Source organism: Tachyglossus aculeatus, chromosome 5 (assembly GCF_015852505.1).
Source record: "Tachyglossus aculeatus isolate mTacAcu1 chromosome 5, mTacAcu1.pri, whole genome shotgun sequence".
NCBI lineage: Eukaryota > Metazoa > Chordata > Mammalia > Monotremata > Tachyglossidae > Tachyglossus > Tachyglossus aculeatus.
In genome coordinates, this window is record NC_052070.1 from 81411086 (window position 1) to 81432751 (window position 21666).

Consider the following 21666-nt stretch of genomic DNA (forward strand, 5'->3'; position numbering starts at 1 on the left):
TTAAAAATATCTTTTCTATAAACATTCATAACCTATGAATAGTTAAACAAATCTAGATAAGACAATTCACAGGCACTATTTGTGAGTGTTGTGGGACTTGAGGTTCATGTGCTGTGAGAAACTTGGAAGTCTGGGAGTTAAAAATACACAAGTCCACAAAGACTTCAGAACGATTCAAATGCTAATGCTGCATTTCAAAGTCAAATTAAAACCAGCATTTGTTGCTGAAATCTAAACAATAAAAACTCCACTTCTTCGGGGAAAAGAGCCAAAGGCTAATAACAAAAAATAAATATTTCAGCATTAGATCGTGAATTACATTGAGATTCTGATTTGGAGGATCTTTTGGGGTTGGGAAAGAAATGCACACGGGTAGATCCTTAAGATTTTACACCCATGTATGTAAACAATCAATTATATTTACTGAGCTCTTACTGTGCGCAAAGCACTGAACCTAGTGCTTGGGAGGGTACAATGTAAGAGTTGGTAGACATGTTCCCTTCCCATAACAAGCTCATAGTCTAGAGCACTCTGCTACACTAACTGGGGCATCCAGTGTTTTCTGCACTATATATATATTATATATATAATTTATATTGCATTCTCTTGATTCAGTAAATGATTTTGGGGGTTGGGGGGATTGGGGAGGGTGGAGTCTGTCTCTCTGGCTAGACTGCATGTTTCTTGAGTGCAGAAATTGTGTCTTCTAATTCTACTGAACTTTCCCAAGTACTTGGTACCATGCTCTTCACACTGGAAGTGTTCAAGGCCTCTACTCCATCCTAATCTTCTTGACTATGTCACTGCTTTTGACTGTGCGTATCACCCCCTTTTCATTAATTCAGTTGTATTTATTGAGTGCTTACTCTGTGCAAAGCACTGTATTAAGCAACTGGGAGAGTATAATACAACAACAAACAGACACATTCCCTGCCCACACCGAGCTCTCAGTCTAGAGGATTCATCTAGAGGATTCATTCTCCAGGAAACATCATTTGCCTTTGACTTCACTGAAGCTGCCCTCTCCAGGTTCTCCTCCTATCTCTCTGACTGCTCCTTTTCACTCTCTTTCACAGGCTCCTCCTCCACCTTCCACCCTCTGTGGGGGTCACTCAAGGCTCAATTTTATTCTTCATTATTTACACCCACTCCTTTGGCGAACTCATTTCTTATGGCATTTGTTATGCACTTACTATGTGCCAAGCGCTGTATTAAGCACTGGGGTAGACATAAGCTAATCAATTTGGACAAAGTCCAGGTCCCACATGGGGCTCCTGGTAGATCCCCACTTTACAGATGAGGTAACAGGCACAGAGAAGTGACTTGCCCAAGGTCGCACAGCAGGTAGGTGGCAGAGCTGGGATTAGAATGCAGGTCCTTCTGATTCCCAGGCCCGTGCTCTATCCACTAGCCATGTGGCTTTCGTCCAACCTGATTATCTTGTATCTACCCCAGTGCTTAGTACAGAGTCTGGCACAAAGTAAGCATTTAACATAGCCACAGTTATGAGTATTCACTCCATGGCTTCAACTACATCTCCACATGGATTCTCAATTCTTCCCCTCCAGTCTGATCCCTGGCATTTTCTCCTGGCTTCGGGACATCTCTATCTGGATGTCCAGCTGACACCTCAAACTTAACATATCCAAAACAGAACTCCTCATATTCCCACCCAAACCTTGTTTTTCCCCTGACTTTCCTAACACTGCAGACAACACCGTCATCTTTCCTGGGTCACAAGGTTGGAACCCTGGCCTTACCCTCAATTCATCTATCTCATTCAACCCACATATTCAATCCTAGTTCTACCTTCACAACCAAGCTCAAATCTGCCCTTTCTTCGCAATTCAAACTGTTACCATGCCAATCCAAGCACTTAATATTCTGCTTTGGTTAGTGCATGAGCCCCCCTCACTGACATCCCTGAATTCTGTTTCTTCCCACTCCAGTCCATACTTCACTGTGCTGCCCAAATCATTTTTCTAGAAATCATTCAGCCCATATCTCTCAACTCCTCAAAACCCTCCAATGGCTACTCATCCACCTGGGCAAACAGACACTCCTCACCATTGGGATTAAGGCATGCAATCAGCTCTCCCCTCGTTGATCCTCCTTGATAACACAGCCCACAGGCTTCACTCCTCTGGTGCCGATCTACTCTCTGTACCTCGATTTTATCTATCCCACTGCCGACCCCTTGCCCATAGCCTCCCTCTAGCTTGGAAGCCCCACATCCTTCATATTTGACAAACCACTATTCTCCCCACCTTCAAGGCTAATTAAAATCACATCTCCTGCAAAAGTTTCCCCAAGTAAGCCCTCCCCTCTGTGTCACTTGTGGACTCAGATCTGTACCCATTAGGCATTTGACATTCAACCCATCCTCAGCCCTATGGCAGTTACATTCAGATCCATAGTTTATTTTAATATCTATCTCCCCACCTACATTGTGAGCTTCTTGGGGGCAGGGAACATGTCTCCCAGGTCTATTGTACTGTACTCTCCCAAGAGCTTAGTGCAATACTTGCACACAAAAAGTGCTCAATAAATACGATCAACAGTCACAAAATAAACCAGCATGATGGCCCATTCATTCAATTGTATTTATTAAATGCTTACTGTGTGCAAACCACTTGTACTAAGCACTTGGGATAGTACAATCTAACAGAAAACACATTCCCTGCCCACAACAAGCTCAGTCTAGAGACAGTCTAGGGACATTCAAGGAAAAATAGTTGAAGCAACAAACCACAGGCAGACCAGTCAATCAATGGCTTTACTGAGTGCTGACTGTGTGCAGAGCACTGTACCAAGCACTTGTGCATCAGTTCGCTCCCATCCAACCCCACCCCACACATTACCCCATTCTCCCATTCCCTTTCAACAGCTTCAGTGTGGCCTGCGGAACGGAGGTTACTACTCCATTACAGGAAACATCCCCTTCATCCTTGGCCTGTTCCTGACACAGTCTCTGCTCCTCCTCACCATTACCGAAACCTGTGTCTACCCAGGCCCATTTTCCTCTGTTGCTCTCTCCTGTGAGAACTCATCTTTACCCACTCCCCAAGGCTCACTGGAAAAGAGGGAGAATTTGGTGGTTTCCATGCCATCTCTCCTTCTCCATCACTCTCTTTCCCTTCCTTTGAAGCCCATACCATCAGCCCCTACCACTCACTCCAGTGTCTAATCAATCAATCAATCAATCGTATTTATTGAGCGCTTACTATGTGCAGAGCACTGTACTAAGCGCTGTCTAGTCAAAGTCATCTCCTCAGACTCCTTCCTCCAACTTTTTGAACTATTTTGATCCCTTTCTCACTCTCCTCCTCTCTTTCTCCCTCATTATACTGATCTTCACCTCACCCACATGGTGACATGGACACATACTCAAGTTCATCATCTCTAGTCACTGTACAATCGCTAGCCCTCAGTAATTCTGAAATCCCTCTATCTCACTACAACCATCTCACCTGTATTCTCTCCCATACACCCACTCCCTGAAAATCTCTCCTGGTCCTCTCCCAAAGACCTCCAATCTTTTGATCTCCTCCAATTTTCTAAAGTCATCACATCCCATTTGGTCTCCATATCCAAACTAGTATCTCTAGATACTCAAACTGACAACTTCAATGCCACCCTCTTCACTGAACTCAACTCCTTCGCTCCCGCGTTCCTCTGGCAATCTCATACCACCAACCTGCAACCCTGGTTCACCTCCACAGTACGCTTTCTCCACTCCTGTGCTCAAGCTGAGGAGTATGCTAGCAGAAATCAAGACACCAGGCTGACCTTACTATCTCAAATTCATCCTTACCTGATTTAACTCTGCCCTCTCCTCTGCCTGGCAACAATATTTTTCCATCCTTCAAGACTCCCATATCCATTTCCCACAACAGCTGTTTCAGACATTCAACTCCCTCCTCAAACCCCCTCTTCCTCAGTTACCCCCAATTCCTTTGCCCCTAATGATCTGGCCAAGTATTTCATTGATAAAATTGTAATCATTAGGTATGATCTCTGTAAAAATCTCCCCTCCTCCTCTCCAGTTCCCCCCTCCGACTCTCCCATCATTCCCAGGAGTACCTGAAGAAGAGATCTCCCACATCCTCTAGAAATCTTCCCCTCCCTGACCCCAACCCTTTGTGCCATTTCAAAACACTTGCTTTCCCCATTGCCCCTCCCTGAGGGCCATCTTCAATCATTCATATTCCAATGGCTTCTTCCCCACTGCTTTCAAACATGTTCATTTATCCACTATCTGCTAAACTCTAAGGAAGATACAAGATAATCAGGTCCCACAAGGCTCACAGTCTAAACACGAGAGATAGACTGTGAGCCCCATGTGGAACAGGGACTGTGTCCGACCTGATTAACTTGAGTCTACCCCAGCGCTTAGAATAATGCCAAAGGCCACACAACAGGCAAGTGGTGAAACCAGGATTAGAACCTAGATCTCCTGACTCCCAGGCCTGTGCTCTTTCCACTAAGCCACACTTCTTCTACTCTAGTTTTCTAACCAGACTCACCCAAGTGCTTAGTACAGTGCCCTGCATACAGTAGATGCTCATTAAATATCACTGGTTGACTGAATGGCTCATATCATGACAAAATGAAGCAAACGCCCACTTTTCCTTTTACAGTGCTTTCAAGTAGCTCCCAAATATTGCACTGACTTTAGAGCTCTGAATTCCAACAAAAACTTAACCAAAGATTCCCCTCCACAAGACCTTAAGCCTAATATGTTTTTGCAAAGAGATTTTTACTCCCCTAGCTCAGATCTAAATTTTCTTCCTTCCTTCCTAGTTTTGTGTCCTGATTTTTTTTCAGCACTGCTGCAGGTGAAGTCATTAGTCATAGGAAATGCACTTAACCATCAAAACACCAGACTAAATGAAATACCCATCAATTTTACTCAGCAGACCAGCTCCCTCTGCTTTTTTTCCTTTTCTTTAGGCCTGTCAAATGGCTGCTCTCTACAGAGTCTTGTCTGGAGAACACTGATAAACATTGCTGAGAAGTAGCATGGCTAGTGATTAGAGCATGGGCCTGGAAGTCAGGAGGACCTGAGTTACTTTCCAGGCTCTGCTACTTCACTTGTCTACTGTGAGACCTTGAGCAAGTCACTTCACTTCTCTGGTGCTCAGTTACTTCATTTGTAAAATGGGGATTAAGACTGTGAGCCCCATGTGGGATATGGACTGTCTCCCATCTGATTAGTCTGTATCTACTCCAGTACTTAGTACAGTATCTGGTGCACAGTAAATTCCTAACAAATACCACCTCAAAAAAAAAAATCACACTGAAAGAACCCTAGGCAAGCCTTACTTAGCTTTCAAGCCTGGAATTCCCAAGGACTCAGTATCCTGCTATAGAAACCTTTTTTACATTTGAATACATTTTGTTATGCAACCAATTTATCCTCCCAATCCTTCTTACAAAGAACAGTGTCTTTCCTAAGGTCATTTTCTCCCTGCTCTGAGGGTCTAAAAGCTGATTTTATGATGCTTCTGACTTTCCTGCATTAGCTCTCTGGAATGAGCTTTATGTATCCTGACAAGCACAGTACCACTTAACGGTTTAGCAGCCAAAAAACATTATTTCTGAGCAAGACATGCCCCTATGTAGGTTCAGATGGCTTGCATACTCATTCGAGAGTAGGCATTGAAATGTGAGGACAACAAAAGTGGATTAACCTTTGCTATACAGCCACTTTCAGTGGTTGCTGTTGTTTCACTTCAACAATAGTGAAGTTGTCAGCTGTGTGACTTTGGGCAAGTCACTTCACTTCTCTGGGCCTCAGTTGCCTCTTCTGTGAAATGGGGATTAGGATTGTGAGCCCCCCATGGGACAACCTGATCAGCACTGTGGATTAGGATGGATTAGGACTGTGACCTCCCCAGCACTTGGAACAGTGCTTTGCACATAGTAAGCACTTAATAAATGCCATTATTACTATTATTATTAATATCGCCTACCTCATCCCTTAGTTTATTTCCCCTTTTGTCATCATTAATGGTGTTTGCTGAGTTCCAATCCTGTATGAAGGACTATATTTTTTATGGTATTTGTGAAGCATTTACTATATTCTAGGCACTGTACTAAAAGTTGGGAGGGGGCTCCCAGACTGAGCCCCCGCCTTCCCCTCCCCACACCACCTGTATATATGTTTGCACGTATTTATTACTCTATTTATTTATTTTACTTGTACATATTTATTCTATTTATTTTATTTTGTTAATATGTTTTGTTTTGTTGTCTGTCTCCCCCTTCTAGACTGTGAACTCACTGTTGGGTAGGGACCGTCTCTATATGTTGCCAACTTGTACTTCCCAAGCGCTTAGTACAGTGCTCTGCACACAGTAAGCGCTCAATAAATACGATTGAATGAATGAATGAATGAGCAATAGTCTCCCTCCATGGTAAAATCAAATGGGGAAATTAAATCTCCCATTTAACCACTAAACAGTTCTGCATTTCATCTTCAAAAGGGACTGAATTTAAATGACACCTTTCCTGTTTCCTTAGTGGGGAGGAGGATGGGGAGGAGGATGAGGCGGAGGGTCCTGAGATCTTTCAAGATAAACAGAAGATTACCTAAGGAAAAGGTGATATGACACCCTGACTTCAAGGCCAAAATAGACTCTTAATGAGTGAAGAAAAAGAAACACACAAAGGCAAAAAGCCCAGTAGTTAAAATTTGAAGGTCTGAGAAGTCCTTTGCAACAGCTTTTTCAGCCTCATGGAAAAAACATGCCAGATGTCACCCAAATACATAAAAGTACTCTGGATGACAGTGAAACAAAAAATGTATGGGCTAAAGGAAAAAGGAAACAATCCCACAGCAATTTGTCATGTGGAAATCAACATAAAAGTTTTCCAGAATGAATTTAGCATTTACAGAATTTAGGAGTAGGAACGCTACTCTCTAGTTTTCATCTACGTTCTCTAAAACTCTCAAGTTTTTTTAATTAGAAAGTACACTTAATGCATACACTGGAGGGGCATTTCACAACAGCTTTAAAAAAAATTCCTAACTTTCAAAAAAACAGTGAGTGAAACCAATTCCCAAAAGATCTAAGTGATCAAATTTGTAAAACTTAGTTACAAATGGGAGAAAGTTGTCCTCATTTCCCACAGATATCAATCAATAGTATTTACTGAGTGCTGTGAGCACAGCGCTGTACTAAGCATTGGGGAGGGTAAAACCAATCATATTTATTGAGCACATTCTGTGCAGAGAACTGTACTAAGCACTTGGGAGAGTACAAGGAAGCAGCTGATAGACACATTCTATGCCCACAACAAGCTTACAGCCTAGAGGGAGAGACAGACATTAATATACACTATGACCAACTAAAGAATTAAAATCACCCATTATAATCAGTTTGTTGAGTTTTGGTATTCCTGTGATGAGAATCTAAATCTCCGCAGACTAGCTCTCCATCCCCTACCCCACTGCAATTCACTACTGGGTCAGGAGCTTAAGAATGAGTATTATATGAAAAAACCCTGATTACTTTTTATGGTTATTTCAGTCTTCTGCCTTGGCTTTCTGTTCCATTTTTCTTCTTAGTATAGACCTCAGGGTAGAGTGAGGAAGGGCACCTGCCAGGAAAGGGGGGTCTAGGAGAGGTGAAAAATCTTCATCCACTGACCTTAACCAGGAAGACATTCTGCAGGGAGTGGGATTTGTGGGAACTATTTCATCACGGAAAGAGGATAAGCATTTAGAAAAATATGAAGAAAAGAGAGACTAATAAAAGGTAAGAGACTTTACAGTCTAATAACAAGTGATGCAGATAAAGAATAAATTTCTGATATGAGAAAAAAGAGAATAGAAAGATGGGGGGGTGAATAAATGCTTAAATAGTAGAATATCGAAACGGACATATACATAAGAGCTACAGTCTGTTGACTGTAAGCTCCTTGTGGGGAGGGATAGCATGAACCAACTTGGTAAGTGCAATCAATACTACTCAAAGAAAACTGTTATTGATGGCTGTAAGTGCTTAGGTTGTGATTGAGTAGAAAAAATTATTTATGATTTCATGAAAGTTAATTCATTCAATCTATACATTGATCACTTACTGTTTGCAGAACACTTTATTAAGCACTTGGGAGAGTATAATACAACAATAAATAGACACATTCCCTGTCCACAACAAGTTTACAGATTAGCTACACCAAAAGAAGCATACATAAAACTACAGAAAGATGAAATTTATGATGAAGGCAAGGTTACCATAACATAGAAAGAGAAACTAGTTCTGATGTGCAACCCTACAGAGAACCAGTGGAGGACTGTGAAGATGGAGATAGTGGTATTTTATTGTACACTTTCTAGGTGCAGAGTACTGTACTAAATGCTTTGGAATGACTGGGTTGAAAGAGGAGAAATGAATGCCACTGAGAAGAACGTTGTAGGTGACCAAAGCCTCAATTTAGAGATCTGGACATGGGCAGAGGAAGAAGCATACCTTGGAGCTATGGCAAAGAAAGAAGCAGCTTTATATCCTGGCCACAGAACCATCTTCAAGGTAAAAACAAAGCAAATATCCCAAACCAAGTTTGGGCTAAGGCTGTGCTGTCAACACAGCCTGCCAACAGACTGGCCCTTCAGCATGGCATAATAATAATTATTATTATTAATACTAATTTTAAGTGCTTACTATGTGATAAGATACCTATCCTGCCTTGATTACTGTATCAGCCTCCTTGCTGACCTCCCTGCCTCCTGTCTCTCCCCACTCCAGTCCAAACTGTACTCTGCTGCCCAGTTCATTTTTCTAGAAAACATTCAGGACATGTTTCTCCACTCCTCAAGAAACTCCAGGGGTTGCCCATCCACCTCTGCAAACAGAATCTCCTCATCACTGGCTTTAAAGCACTCAATCACCTTGTCCCCTCCTACCTCAGCGGCTACTCTCCAACTACAACCCAGCTCGTACACTTCACTCCTCCAATGCTAACCTTCTCACTCTACCTTGATCTCATCTATCTCGCCACTAACCTCTCACCCATGTCCTGACTCTGGACTGGAACATCCTCCCTCCGCATATCTGACAGACAATGACTCAACCCTTCAAAACCTTATTGAAAGCACATCTCCTCCAAGAGGCCTTCCCTAAGACCTCCTTTCCCCTTCTCCGATTCCCTTCTGAGTCACGCTGACTTGTTCCTTTTATTCATCCCACTTTCTGCCCCACAGCACTTATGTACATATCTGTAATTTATTTTTATTTATGTCTCTCTCCCCCTCTAGACTGTAAGCTTAATGTGGTCAGGGAAAATGTCTGTTTACTGTTGTACTGTACAGCTCTCAATAAATACAATTGACTATCTGACTGACTCGACACAACAAACAGCATGGCCTACTGAATAGAGCATGTGCCTGGAAGTCAGAGACACCAGGGTTCTAATGCCGGCTCCACCACTTGTCTGCTGTGTGACCTTCGGCTAATCACTTAACTTCTCTGTGCCTCTGTTACCTCATCTGTAAAATGGGGATGAGGACTGTGAGCCCCATGTGGAATGTAGACTGTCTCCAACGTGATTAACTTGTGACTTCCCCAGATTTTAATTCAGTGCATATAATAAGTATTTAACAAATACAATTTTTTAAAAAGCACTTAAATACTGTAAGAATCAGATCAGACACAATCAAACCAGATGGCTTCAATGAACCAGGGTTCATTTAGTAAGAAAGTAATCAGCTGAAGGGCTGCTCATATAGCTCTTGGTTTTTCCAAATGATTCAGTAAGACATTTAATAAATGAAAGGCCCCAAGAAGTGGAACAAGGATGCTTTGCCGTCAGCTTCTGGTGCTTTTGCAGTCAGAATAGAAAACACAGACTTGCTTGAATCGTGTGGGCTGATCGGAAACCATATGATGAATGCCTACAGACACAATGTGCCTGTCTCCTCCTGCCTACTTAAAATGGCTCCCACCAAAGGCTGCTGTTAATAGTGGGTAAAATTAGTAAGAGACAATCTTCCAGAATGTGGGGTTTTCATTCACCTCCATAATATTCCTGAATCCTATGAGTCTTATGGCTCTGCAATCCTGGGGTTCCCTGCATGTAACTGCTCCACCCCTCCCCCTTGACAACTCACAAGCATACCAAGTGATGGAAAGAAATAGCATATGTCTTTAGATTATAAACTCCTCAGGGGCATGGAGTGTGTCTACCAACTCTGCTATACTGTACTCTCCCAAGTGCTTAGTATAGGGCTCAGCACACAGTAAGGGCTTAATAATGATGATGATGGTATTTGTTAAGCACTTACTATGTGCCAAGCACTGTTCTAAGCACAGGGCGAGATACAAGGTTATCAGGTTGTCCCAGGTGGGGCTCACAGTCTCAATCCCCATTTTACAGATGAGGTAACTGAGGCCCAGAGAACTGAAGTGACTTGCCCAGAGTCACACAGCTGACAAGTGGCGGAGCCAGGATTAGAACCCATGACCTCTGACTCCCAAGCCTGGGATCTTTCCACTAAACCACGCTGCTTCTCTAATAAATACAATTGCTTGGTACGTGGAACAGAGTGGCTTTTACTAATGCAATAAATAGACCAGGGGAGGACTCCAGACGGAGTGGCAGCAGGGAGAACTTCCTTCTTCTCCGGCCCCAAGGCAAATTCAGAGGGAAGAGAATTCGGCAGGGTGCTGACTGCATAGCTTGCATTCCCCGCTGATAATGTGTTTGTGCCCACACATTACCTTGTTATGAAAACAAGAGTTTTTCATCTGCATGTGGAGGAAGGGTGGAGGGAGATAGAAGGGTGTGCCAAGGCAGTTGGAGAATATCAACTAAAGCACTCAGCAGTTTGAAGGCCTTTCCAATAACCACAAGAAACTGGCAAAACTTAGATAGGACAGGACTGCAGAAACACCTTTTCCAACATAGCACAGAAAGGATAAAAAAGAGCATGTCAGTCAATAGTATTTATTGAGCACCTGCTCTGTGCAGGACACTGTACTATACCCACTGTCCCAAATTCCTCTCCTCCAAATCTCTCCTTGACCCCCTCCAATCTGGATTCCGTCCCCTTCACTGCACAGAAACCCCCCCTCAAAGGTCACCTCCTTCTTGCCAAATCCAACATCCTCGACTCCATCCTAATCCTCCTCGACTTCTCAGCTGTCTTGAACACTGTCGACCATCCCATTTTCCTGGAAACATTTTCTGAACTTGGCTTCACTGACACTGTTCTCCTCTTCTCTTTGGCCAGTCATTCTCAGTCTCTTTTGCGGGCTCCTCCTCTGCCTCCTACCCCATAACTGTGGGGGTCCCTCAAGGTTCAGTTCTGGGTCCCCTTTTATTCTCCATCTACACCCACTCCCTTGGAGAACTCATTTGGTCCCATGGCTTCAACTAACACTTCTATGCAGATGGTACCCAAATCTACATGTCCAGCCCTGATCTCTCTTCCTCTCTCCTGGCTCGCATTTCCACCTGCCTCCAAGTTATCTCTACTTGGATGTCCTCCTGTCATCTCAAGCTTAACATGTCCAAAACAGAACTCCTTATCTTCCCACCCAAACCTTGCCCTCTTCCTGACTTTCCCATCACCTTAAACAGCACCACCATCCTCCCTGTCTCACAAGTCCGTAACCTTGGCATTATCCTTGGCTCCTCTCTCTCATTCAACCTAACTACTCAATCCATCACTAAATCCTTCCGTCTCATTTCACAACATCACTAAAATTTGCCCTTTCCTCTCCATCCAAACTGCTACCACATTAATATGATCGCTTATCCTATCCCACCTGGATTACTGCATCAGCCTCCTTGCTGACCTACCAGCTTCCCATCTCTTCCCACTCCAGTCCATATTTCACTCTGCTACCCGGATCATTTTCCTACAAAAACGTTCAGGGCATGTTTCCCCATTCATTAAAAGACTCCTGTGGTTGCCCATCCAACTCTGCATCAAACAAAAACTCCTTATCATTAGCTTCAGAGCACTCAATCACCTTGCCCCCTGCTACCTCACCTCGCTACTCTCTTACTACAACCCCGCCCGCACACTTCGATCCTCTAGTGCTAACCTTCTCATTGTGCCTCAATCTCATCTATCTCGCAGTCAACCCCTTGCCCAACCCCTTGCCCACTTCCTGCCTCTGGCCTGGAACTCCTTCCCTCCATAAACCTGACAATTACTCTCCCCCACTTCAAGGCCTTATTGAAGGCATAACTCCTCCAAGAGGCCCTCCTTAAGTAAGCCCCCTTTTCCTCTTCTCCCATTCCTTTCTGAGTTGTCCTGACTTGCTCCCTTTGTTCTCCCCCCTCCCCAGCCCCATAGCACTTAGGTGCATATCTGTAATTTATTTACATTAATCTGTCTTCCCCACTCTAGACTGTAGGCTCATCATGGGCAGGGAATGTGTCTGTTATTTGTCTGCTTAGTACAGTGCTCTGCACACTGTACGCTCTCAATAAGTACGATTGAATGAATGAAATACTAAGCATTTGGAAAAGGACAATAAAGATAAACACAAGATCCCTGCTCTCAAGGGGCTTACAGTTTAACAGGGGAGGAAGACACAAAATAATCGTATTTATTGAGTGCTTATTGTATGCACAGCATTGTACTAAGTGCTTGGGAGAATACTATGTAACAGAGTTGGCAGACATAGTCCCTGTCCATAACGAGCTTACAATCTAGAGGAGACATTAATATAAATAAATTACAAATATGTCATAAGTGCTATGGGCAAAGGGTGGGGGGGGGGGTGAAAAAAAGGGAGCAAATCCAAGTGCAAGGGCCGATACAAGGAGTATGAGAATGGAAAGATGGATAAGTGAATAAACACTTAAATATTAGAATACATAAATGTACAAAACTGCTTCAGGTGGCTGAGTGTGCATAAATCCTGAGGTGGTAGTTGGGAGGAGAGGCTTAATGGGGAATAGCTCCTGGAGTTGAAGAGAGGAGGAGTTCCAGGAAGGAGAAAGGGCATGAACAAAGGGTCTGAAGCAGGGATGAGGAGACACAATGAGTAGATAAGCTTGAGAGGAACAAAGACGGCAAGCTTGGGTTATGTAGAAAAGTGGCTAAGTAATGAGAAAAAGCATTGATGGTGTGCCTTAAAGTTAATTGGTCAGGAGTTTTCTGTTTGATGCTGAGAGGAATGGGTAACCATTGCAGATATTTGAGGAGTGGAGAGACACTTGCAGGAGGACATTTTAGAAAACAAAAATCACCTGGGTTGCAGAGAGAATGGGAGAGGCTGAAGAAAGGAGACTAGTGAAGAGAACAATACCATAATCTGAGACATAACAAGCGCCTGGATCAGGGTGTAGGTCATTGAGATGGAGAGGAAGGGGCGGATCCAGGAAATATTATGAAAGAAAAACCATGCCGGATTTAGTAACAGATTGAATTGTGAGGGCTGAGAGAGGAGTCAAGATTAATAGCAAAGTTGCAGGACTCAGACTGGGAGGATGGTGATACTGTAGACTGGGATAGGAAAGTTAGGTGGAGGTGGTGGCTTGGAAAGGAAGATGAGTAGTTAAGCTTTAGAAAAAACTAGTTTAAGGTGCGGGCAAGACATCAGTCTTCCAGAAAGATGCTTCCCCTTCTTTAAAGGAACCAAGTCCACCGATTTCATTTGGAGGGTTTTTCCTCCTCTTAGAAACACACACACACACACCCTTCACCACCACCAACTGCTCTCTCTGACTGCCAGGGAGCAGTTAGTTCTATTTCAAGCTTCTCAGAGTCTGACCAGATTTCATTCACTCATTCAATCATATTTATTAAGCGCTTACTGTGTGCAGAGCACTGTACTAAGTGTTGGGAAAGTACAATACAACAATAAACAGTGGCATTCCCTGCTCACAAAGAGCTCACATTCTAGAGGGAGGGAGACAGACATTAATACAAATAAATAAAATTACAGATATATGCAGAAGTGCTGTGGGGCTGGGGGCCAGTGTGGGGAGGAGAACAAAGGGAGCAAATCACAGTGATGCAGAAGGGAAGGGGAGAGGAAGAAAAGTGGGGCTTAGCCTGGGAGGGCCTCCTGGAGCAGATGTTCCTTCAATAAGGCTTTGAAGGGTAGAGGAGAGTAACTATCTGACAGATTTGAGGAAGGAGGACGTTCCAGACTAGAGGCAGTATGTGGGCCAGGGGCTGGCGGCGAGACAGGCGAGATCGAGGCACAATGAGAAGGTTAGCACTAGAGGAGTAAAGTGTGCAGGCTACGTTGTGGAAGGAGAGAATCGAGGTGAGGTAAGAGAGGGCAAGGTGGTGGAGCGCTTTAAAGTGCTTTAAAATGGTGAGGAGTTTTTGTCTGATATGGAGGTGGAGAGGCAACCACTGGAGATTTTTGAGGAGTGGGGGTGACATGTCCTGAACATTTTTGTAGAAAGATGACCCGGGCAGTGGAGTGAAGTATGGACTGGAGTGGGGAAAAACAGAAGGTTGGGAGGTTAGCAAGGAGGCTGATACAGTAATCTAGGTGGGACAGGATGAGTGACTGTATTAATGTGATAGAAGTTTGGATGGAGAGAAATCATAGAATCTCGGAAAACAGTTCCACAATTCCTCTCATCTCCAATCTTCCTCACAGAGAGGGCAGAGAGTACAAGCAACTACAGGTCCAATCCCCCACCTCCTCCCACACGCATTTCTTTTATGTTTGTGAAACTTAAACATAGACCTTCTGCTGCCAAGAAAAAGATAACAAGCATTTCATTAAAAAAAAATCCCTCCTGAACACAAGGAAGACAAACTACACAGCCAGAGGGCTGACTAGTCACAGATGGACTGCTAAGGAATCAGAGTCAGTGGCCTGCATTTTCCCTCACCCTCCAGCTCCCACAAAAAAATGGTCTTGGCTAAGTGGCCAACCTAAAATAAGTGGGTCTGGGATCCCATTCTTGGGTGGTGAAACTTCAACAGAGAATGATAGATTCCTCACTCTCTATCCAGGAGCCAATATCATTCTTAAAGTCTGTGCACCTGCCTCACATCCATATACCCTATGGGTTGTGAGTCAGAAAAGTGAAGCTTGCCTGTCATTTCCTCTCTCACTCACGTGTTGTTTAATCAAGCATCAAAGTGTTTTCCAATCCACCTGCACTGCCACTTGCTGACTTAAGAAACCTGATTACATTTAAAAACTCCAAACTCACATCACCCACCCCTAAGATGCTGTTCATTACATATGCCATGCTAGGCCTAGATAACATACCAAAAGAAAATGTCTGCCTTAAAGGAGGGTTTTCATTGCCAATAATTACCTGACTGTTTTCAACAGCCTGGCTCCTAGATTTTTTTCTAGCTCTCACCCGACAAAGAAAAGACTGACACCCTAGCCTGTAAATGTTGCAAACTCTGTCAGAGGGCTAGGGTTTGTTTGGTCATTAAAGGCTGGTGGGGAATGTACTGCCATGGCTTGCCTTTTGCATCAACATGCCCAAAGCAACTACAAGAGGTCACAGAATTGAGCACAAAATACTTCAAAAACAACAACTCTTGTGGATATAGCATGGCCTGGGGAAAAGCATGGGCCTGAAAGTCAGAGGACCTGGGTTCTAAACCCCATCTCTACCACTTGTCTGCTGTGGGACTGTAGGCTAATCACTTCACTTCTCTGTGCCTAAGTTCCCTCATGTGCAAAATGGGAATTCAATACCTGTTCTGTCTCCTACTTAAACTGTAAGCCCCATGTGGGACCTGATTATCTTGTATTTACCCCAGCATTTAGTACAGTGCTTGGCACATAGTAAGCACTTAACAACTACCACTATTATTATTATAAAATAAACTTGCCATTTGAAGAGTTTGGTCCTTTCAAGGAGACACCCCCCACACACACTGTAATCCCTTCGACCCTCAAGCCTGGTCTGTTCTAAGGACAAATATTCAAAGACATTAGAGGTGAAACAGACTTGCTGGTCTATTCGGTCTTCTCCCTAGGAAGGTTTCTAGATTGCTCACTACAATATGCTTTAAATGCAGTGTCTTGCCAAATTCATGAGAGATTTTATATTTTCATTTTCAGTCACAATGGCAAATGGTTAGGCAAAAACAGTGTTTTGGGATCATCAAGACCGGCAAGAAGGAAGTCATTGGTGACCTTTGAGAGGGCAGTTTTTGTAGAGTGAAGGGGATGAAAGCCAGACTGGAGGGGGTCAAGAAGAGAATTGGAGGAGAGGAATTTGAGACAGCAGATATAGACACTTGCTCAAGAAGTTTAGAGGGGAATGGTAGGAGGGAGATGGTGTGATAACTGGAGGAAGCCATGGGGTCAAGGGAGGGTTTTTTTAGAATAGGGGAGACATGGGCATATCTGAAAGCAGTGGGGAAGAAGCCACTGGACAGCAAATGGTTGAAGATGGCTGTTAGGGAGGTAAGAAGGGAGTGGACAAGAGTTTTGATAAGGTGCAAAGGAATGGAGTTGGATGTACAGGTGGAAGGGGTGGATTTAGAGAGGAGGCAGGAGATTTCCTCTAGAGAAACTGCTGGGAAGGATGGGAGAGTTGAAAAGGGGGCTGGAAGTGGGAGGGATTGAGGAGGGGCAGGGGTGATTTTAGGGAGCTCATGCCTGATAGTGTCAATTTTCTTAATAATGGAGGTGGCCAGATCATTGCAAGCAAGGGATGGGGGAGGCGGGGAGAAAGGGGGCCTGAGGAGGGAGTTAAGTATCTGGAACAACTGGTGAGGGCGATGAGCATGGGTGTCAATAAGGGTGGAGAAATAGTTTAGTCGGGCAGAGGAGAGGGCAGAGTTAAAGCACACAAGGACAAACTTGAAGTGGATGAAGTCAGCCTGATATTTAGATTTCCACCAGTAGCACTCTGTAGCTTGAACACAAGAGTGAAGGAGGTGGACTGTGCAGGTGATCCAGGTATGAGATTGATGAAGAGATAGGGGAACAAGTGAGTTAAGTTTAGCAGAGAGGTGGTGTTGAGAATGTCAATTTGATCATCAAGTGAAGGTAGCTTGGGTATAGAGGCTAAGTGGGGCATACTGAGTTGAGAAATTGGATGGGGTCAAAAGATTGGAGGTCTCTGTGGGGAATAGTACAAGACTTTCAGGGAGGAGGTGTGTGGGAGAGGAAGCAAGTGAGGAGGTTTAGAGGGATTTCATAGTTCATTCATTCAATTGTATTGATGAGGGTAAAGATTGTGCAGTAGAGATGATAAGATCGACTGTGTGTCCAAGTTGGTGAATGGGAGAGGTGGGGTGGAGCAGGAGGTCATTGGAGTTGAAGAGTAATAGAAGGTGGTCACCGGAAGGGTCATTATGTAACATCTTTGTGGATATTCAAGTCCCTAAGGATCAATGTGGGCATGGAGAAAGAGAGAAGGAATGTGAGAAAGGAATCAAAATGGTTAAAGAAGTTGGAAGTGGGACCCGGTTGGTGGGTAGGGGCGGCAGTGGTAGATGACAGTCACTAGACACCAGAGTGGGCGGTAGAGGCAGATGATATGGGCTTCAAAGGAAGAGAAAGAAAGAGACGAATGGGGGAGGTGGAATGGTGTGAAAGCAGCATTGAGGCGCTAGAAGGAAACCAACACCTCCTCCTTTGCCAGTGAATCTGGGGGAGTGGGAGAAGATGAGGCCCTCTCTGGAGAGAGCAGCAGGGGAGACTGTGTTTTCTGGGGAGTGCCAGGCTTCAGCGATGCTGAGGAGGAGGAGGATCTGAGTCAGGAACAGTTCAAGGATGAAGGGAAGCTTCCCAACGATGGAGTGGGGGTTCCACAGGACACACTAGCTTCAGCTGGGGATCGGGGGAGAAAGCAAATAGTGGGGGAGGGGGACGCAGGAGGGGTGGGGAGGGTTTGGATGGGAATGAGTTGATGGGGGCCAGCGAGTGGGGAGAGGGGATGAGGAGTAAAGCTGAAACAGGATTACAGGGATGGGGCAGGGAGGAGGGGTAGGAGGAAAGGACTGGGATGGGCAGATAGGATTGGGGCAGGGGGGAGAGTGAAGGGTCGTGGTGGGGTCGGTGAAGTAAACGATAGCAACAACTTAATCCGGTGATACACAAGAGGTGGTTGAATTGTCCCTGGGTTGTTGAGAGTGAAAAGGCCAGGGACTAGGACAACCCTGAGGAGATGGCTGAGTTGTCCTTGGGGCCTTGAGAGTGAAGAGGCCCGTGAATAGGAGTAAAAAGCCTGGGCTAGGCTGAGGAGTTATGAAGGTGGCAGCTTTTGAAATGTAATAATGTACGAACGTGGGCCTTTGTCACCTGGTGGTTTCTATCTCTAGAATGTAAACTTGTAGTGGGCAGAGAATATGTCTACCAACTCTGTTGTACTGCAGTTATCCAAGCACTTAGTACGTGCTCTGCATAAAGTAAGTGCTCAATAAGTACCATTTTGATGACAATTTTTGTCACTGTGGAGCAGAGTGAATATCACCAAAATATATTATAATGGTGAGCTGAGCGACTAAATGAATCAATAAGCAATACTTTGATAGCAAAGAGCTTAAATTCACAGAAAATTCTTTTGCATAAGCTTGGATAAATCTTTGCAGTAAATAAGGCACAGTTATGTAAAAATCACATCTGCATCAGGGAGGGGACAAAAGAGGCACCCAATAAGGATGCTATACTGGTAGGCAAAGCCTTACACAGCCACTAGTCATATTTACCAAAAATGTTTATACTGTATTATACATAATAGATGTATAACTGCCTTAAGAGAGTGATTTTAATCAATCAATAGCATTTACCAAGCCCTGTGTACTGCACATTGCACTAAAGCACTTGGGAGAATACAGCATGGCATAGTGGATAAAGCACGGGCCTGGGAGTCAGAAGGTGATGAGTTCTAATTCTGGGTCTGCCACTAGTCTGCTGTGTCACCTTGGGCAAGTCACTTCACTTCTCTGTGCCTCAGTTATCTCATCTGTAAAATGGGGATTGAGACCATGAGTGCCACATGGGACAAGGGACTGTGGATGCAGTCGAACCTGATTTGTTTGTAACCACCCCAGTGCTTAGTATAGTGCCTGGCACACAGTAAGTGCTTAACAAATTCCATAATTATTATTAATACAATAAAATTAGATTACAGGAACCTTGCACTCTAAGAACTAACAATACAGCAAGGGAGACAAACTCTCAAACTGTCCTAGTGTTCCCAGGCCCTGTCCTGTAATATAGGAGTTCTATACAGGGTAAGACATGGATGCACAACAGGATGCTATTATCATGAAGGTATTTGTCAAGTGCTTACTATGCACCACACACTGTTGTAAATGCTAGGTTAGATACAAGTTCATGAGATCAGACACAGCCCCTAACCCACATGGGGCTCATGGTCTATGTAGGAGATTGGCTGAATGAATTTGGAATTATACAGCACTCCACCTATGGGATACTAAAGAATAAAGTCAATACCCATATCACCTTTCTAAAGAAAACTGAATTAAAAAGAATAATCTCCGATATTTATTGAGGAATTTGTGCAAAGCACTGTTCTAAGCACTTGGGAGTATACAACAAATTGATATACAAACCTGGCCTCATAAGGGAGATGGGCATTGAAATAAGTTAAAGATGAGGGAAGCAACGAAGTTTAAGTGCTAAGAGGATATGGTGGTACAAACACACTCCCATATTAGTCAGCAGTAGCAATGAAGTCATCCTGTAGAGGGTTATTTCCCAAATTTGGTCTAATGTGACATTTCACACTTTGGTGAAGTGGCACCTAAGCTATTTTCACCTGATCTTCCCAACCTCTCACTGAGAACAGCATCAGTTATTTTCAAAAGCCCTTTGGCTTTCCCTCCATCCAGAAATCAGTACTCTATATTTACTTCCCTGTAGGATCATGGGAGGGAACTAGATCAGAAGCCATGGACAAATTTTCAGAGGCTTTTCAACTGTAGCAGTTTTACTCTTCTATAATTAAAAAAGACAAAAAAAAAAAAGATCTCCTCAATCTCTTTTTCTTCCTTTCAGTTTGTCATTTGCTGAATCAAGGGTGGGCATGTTTATATCCCGTTAGCCAATTAACTAGATCGGGGGTTTTTACCTAGTTACTTTAAGATACCATGGGGTTTTTGAGAACTGCCAACGGAACCTTTAAATGCTGTTTCTAAAGGAGTTAAGGATAATATATAGCTATAGGCAAACTCCGGGTAATGAACACTCCACAATATGTAAAACCCAGGGATATGTCCTGGATTGCTTGCTGATTTACCCAGCATATGTGAGCCCCAAGTTAACATCCCATCACCATGGGGAATTCAGTTCTTTTCCCCACTCCCTCCTCCACCTCTCCACCCACCCTTGTTCCCACAGGCTTTCCAGCCCTTTCTCCCACACCCCAAACTCAATGCCTTCCATCTGTTCTCCAATCTCCCTACCTCGTGCTGGCATTTTTTTTTTTAAATAACCATGCTGGTACCAGCAGTCGCTGCTGCAAGCTGAGTACATCTGTTGTCCTGCTTGCAGTCCCATCTTTCTGCCCCAGCCAAAGCCTCAGGATTAAGTGGGGCAGAAGGAAAGGGTCAGCTACCTGGTCCCCTCCCAGCCCTCTGATGCTACCACCACCTTCTGCCCCCTGGTCCTACCAGAACAGGGGGGCAGAGTTACAAGCAGGAAGGGTAAAGAGGGAGGTGATGGTGACTGTACTTGCAGCAGCAGCTGTCACTATGTTACTAAAATAAATTACAAAAAAAAATTACTAGAATGTGGGAGGGTGGTGGGATGAACTGGGGATGCAAGGAAGAGGAAGGCAGAAAAACCTACTGGAAACCGATGAGTATGAAAGAGGAGGTAGGGGAAGATGGGAGCATTAATTTTGTCACTTTACCTACCTGTAGTGGTCAGCCATCATATTATGGTTGTTTCTGGAAGAGAACCTAACTCAGTGCATACAAGTCTATGGGGAAGCATACTCTGAGAAAAAAACATGTTCAGGGACAAAGCCTGGATGTATGTATGTCGGCACTGGCAAGAGTCCTACCTCAACAACAAAAATTTGCAAATACACCTGAGACAAGATATACAGGTCTTGGCTCTGCCTGCAGGATCCAAAATGCCAACCAAAGCTTTGGTAGATTTTCTTCCCACTCCTAATAACTGTTCAAAGCACCAAATGGACAAAAGGGCCTGTGTGATGTTTTGGGAACTGACCAGCTCTCCTTTACAAGCAAATTAAGACAAGAGCCAACTTCAAATATCAGCAATAATAGCAGAGTCAAGAAATTGTCCAAGAAGGTAAATTTAAAAAAAAACAGAATTTCCTAAATGAGAATCATCTGCCTGGTCAGTGGCAGAAATTTGAGCCACAGTTTATCATAAGAACAGACAGCACTTTTGATTCTTCCAAGTGCCAACTGCTGCTCTTCTAGGATTGACTCCACAGGTTACCTTCAGACTAAGGTGACCAGACATTCCATATTGGGTAGGACAGTCATGCCTTTTATGGGTCTGTCACCACCTGAGAAGCATATGGAAAGACTCATTAAAGATCTTGCTTTTGGCCAAGGGGTGGGAGATAACTTCTTAATGACAGCAGCAGCAATATTCTTTCTCCTCTTCTTCAGCAGTAATAATAGCTGTCGCCAATGCCACCACAGTTGAACTGGATCTTCTGGCCCAGTGATGAGAGATTCAGGGACACATGATATTTGCTTGGCCACACAGGAAACTCCATCACCAAACTGGAAGGTTCAATTCTGGGGCA

At 44.0% G+C, this 21666-nt stretch overlaps 1 protein-coding gene across 5 annotated transcripts in view; it reads right to left on the reverse strand.

Moving 5' to 3' along the window:
• Nucleotides 1-21666, reverse strand: part of TACC1 (transforming acidic coiled-coil containing protein 1) — a 90256-nt gene that overhangs the window by 29240 nt on the left and 39350 nt on the right. The gene's annotated exons all lie outside the window — the stretch shown is intronic.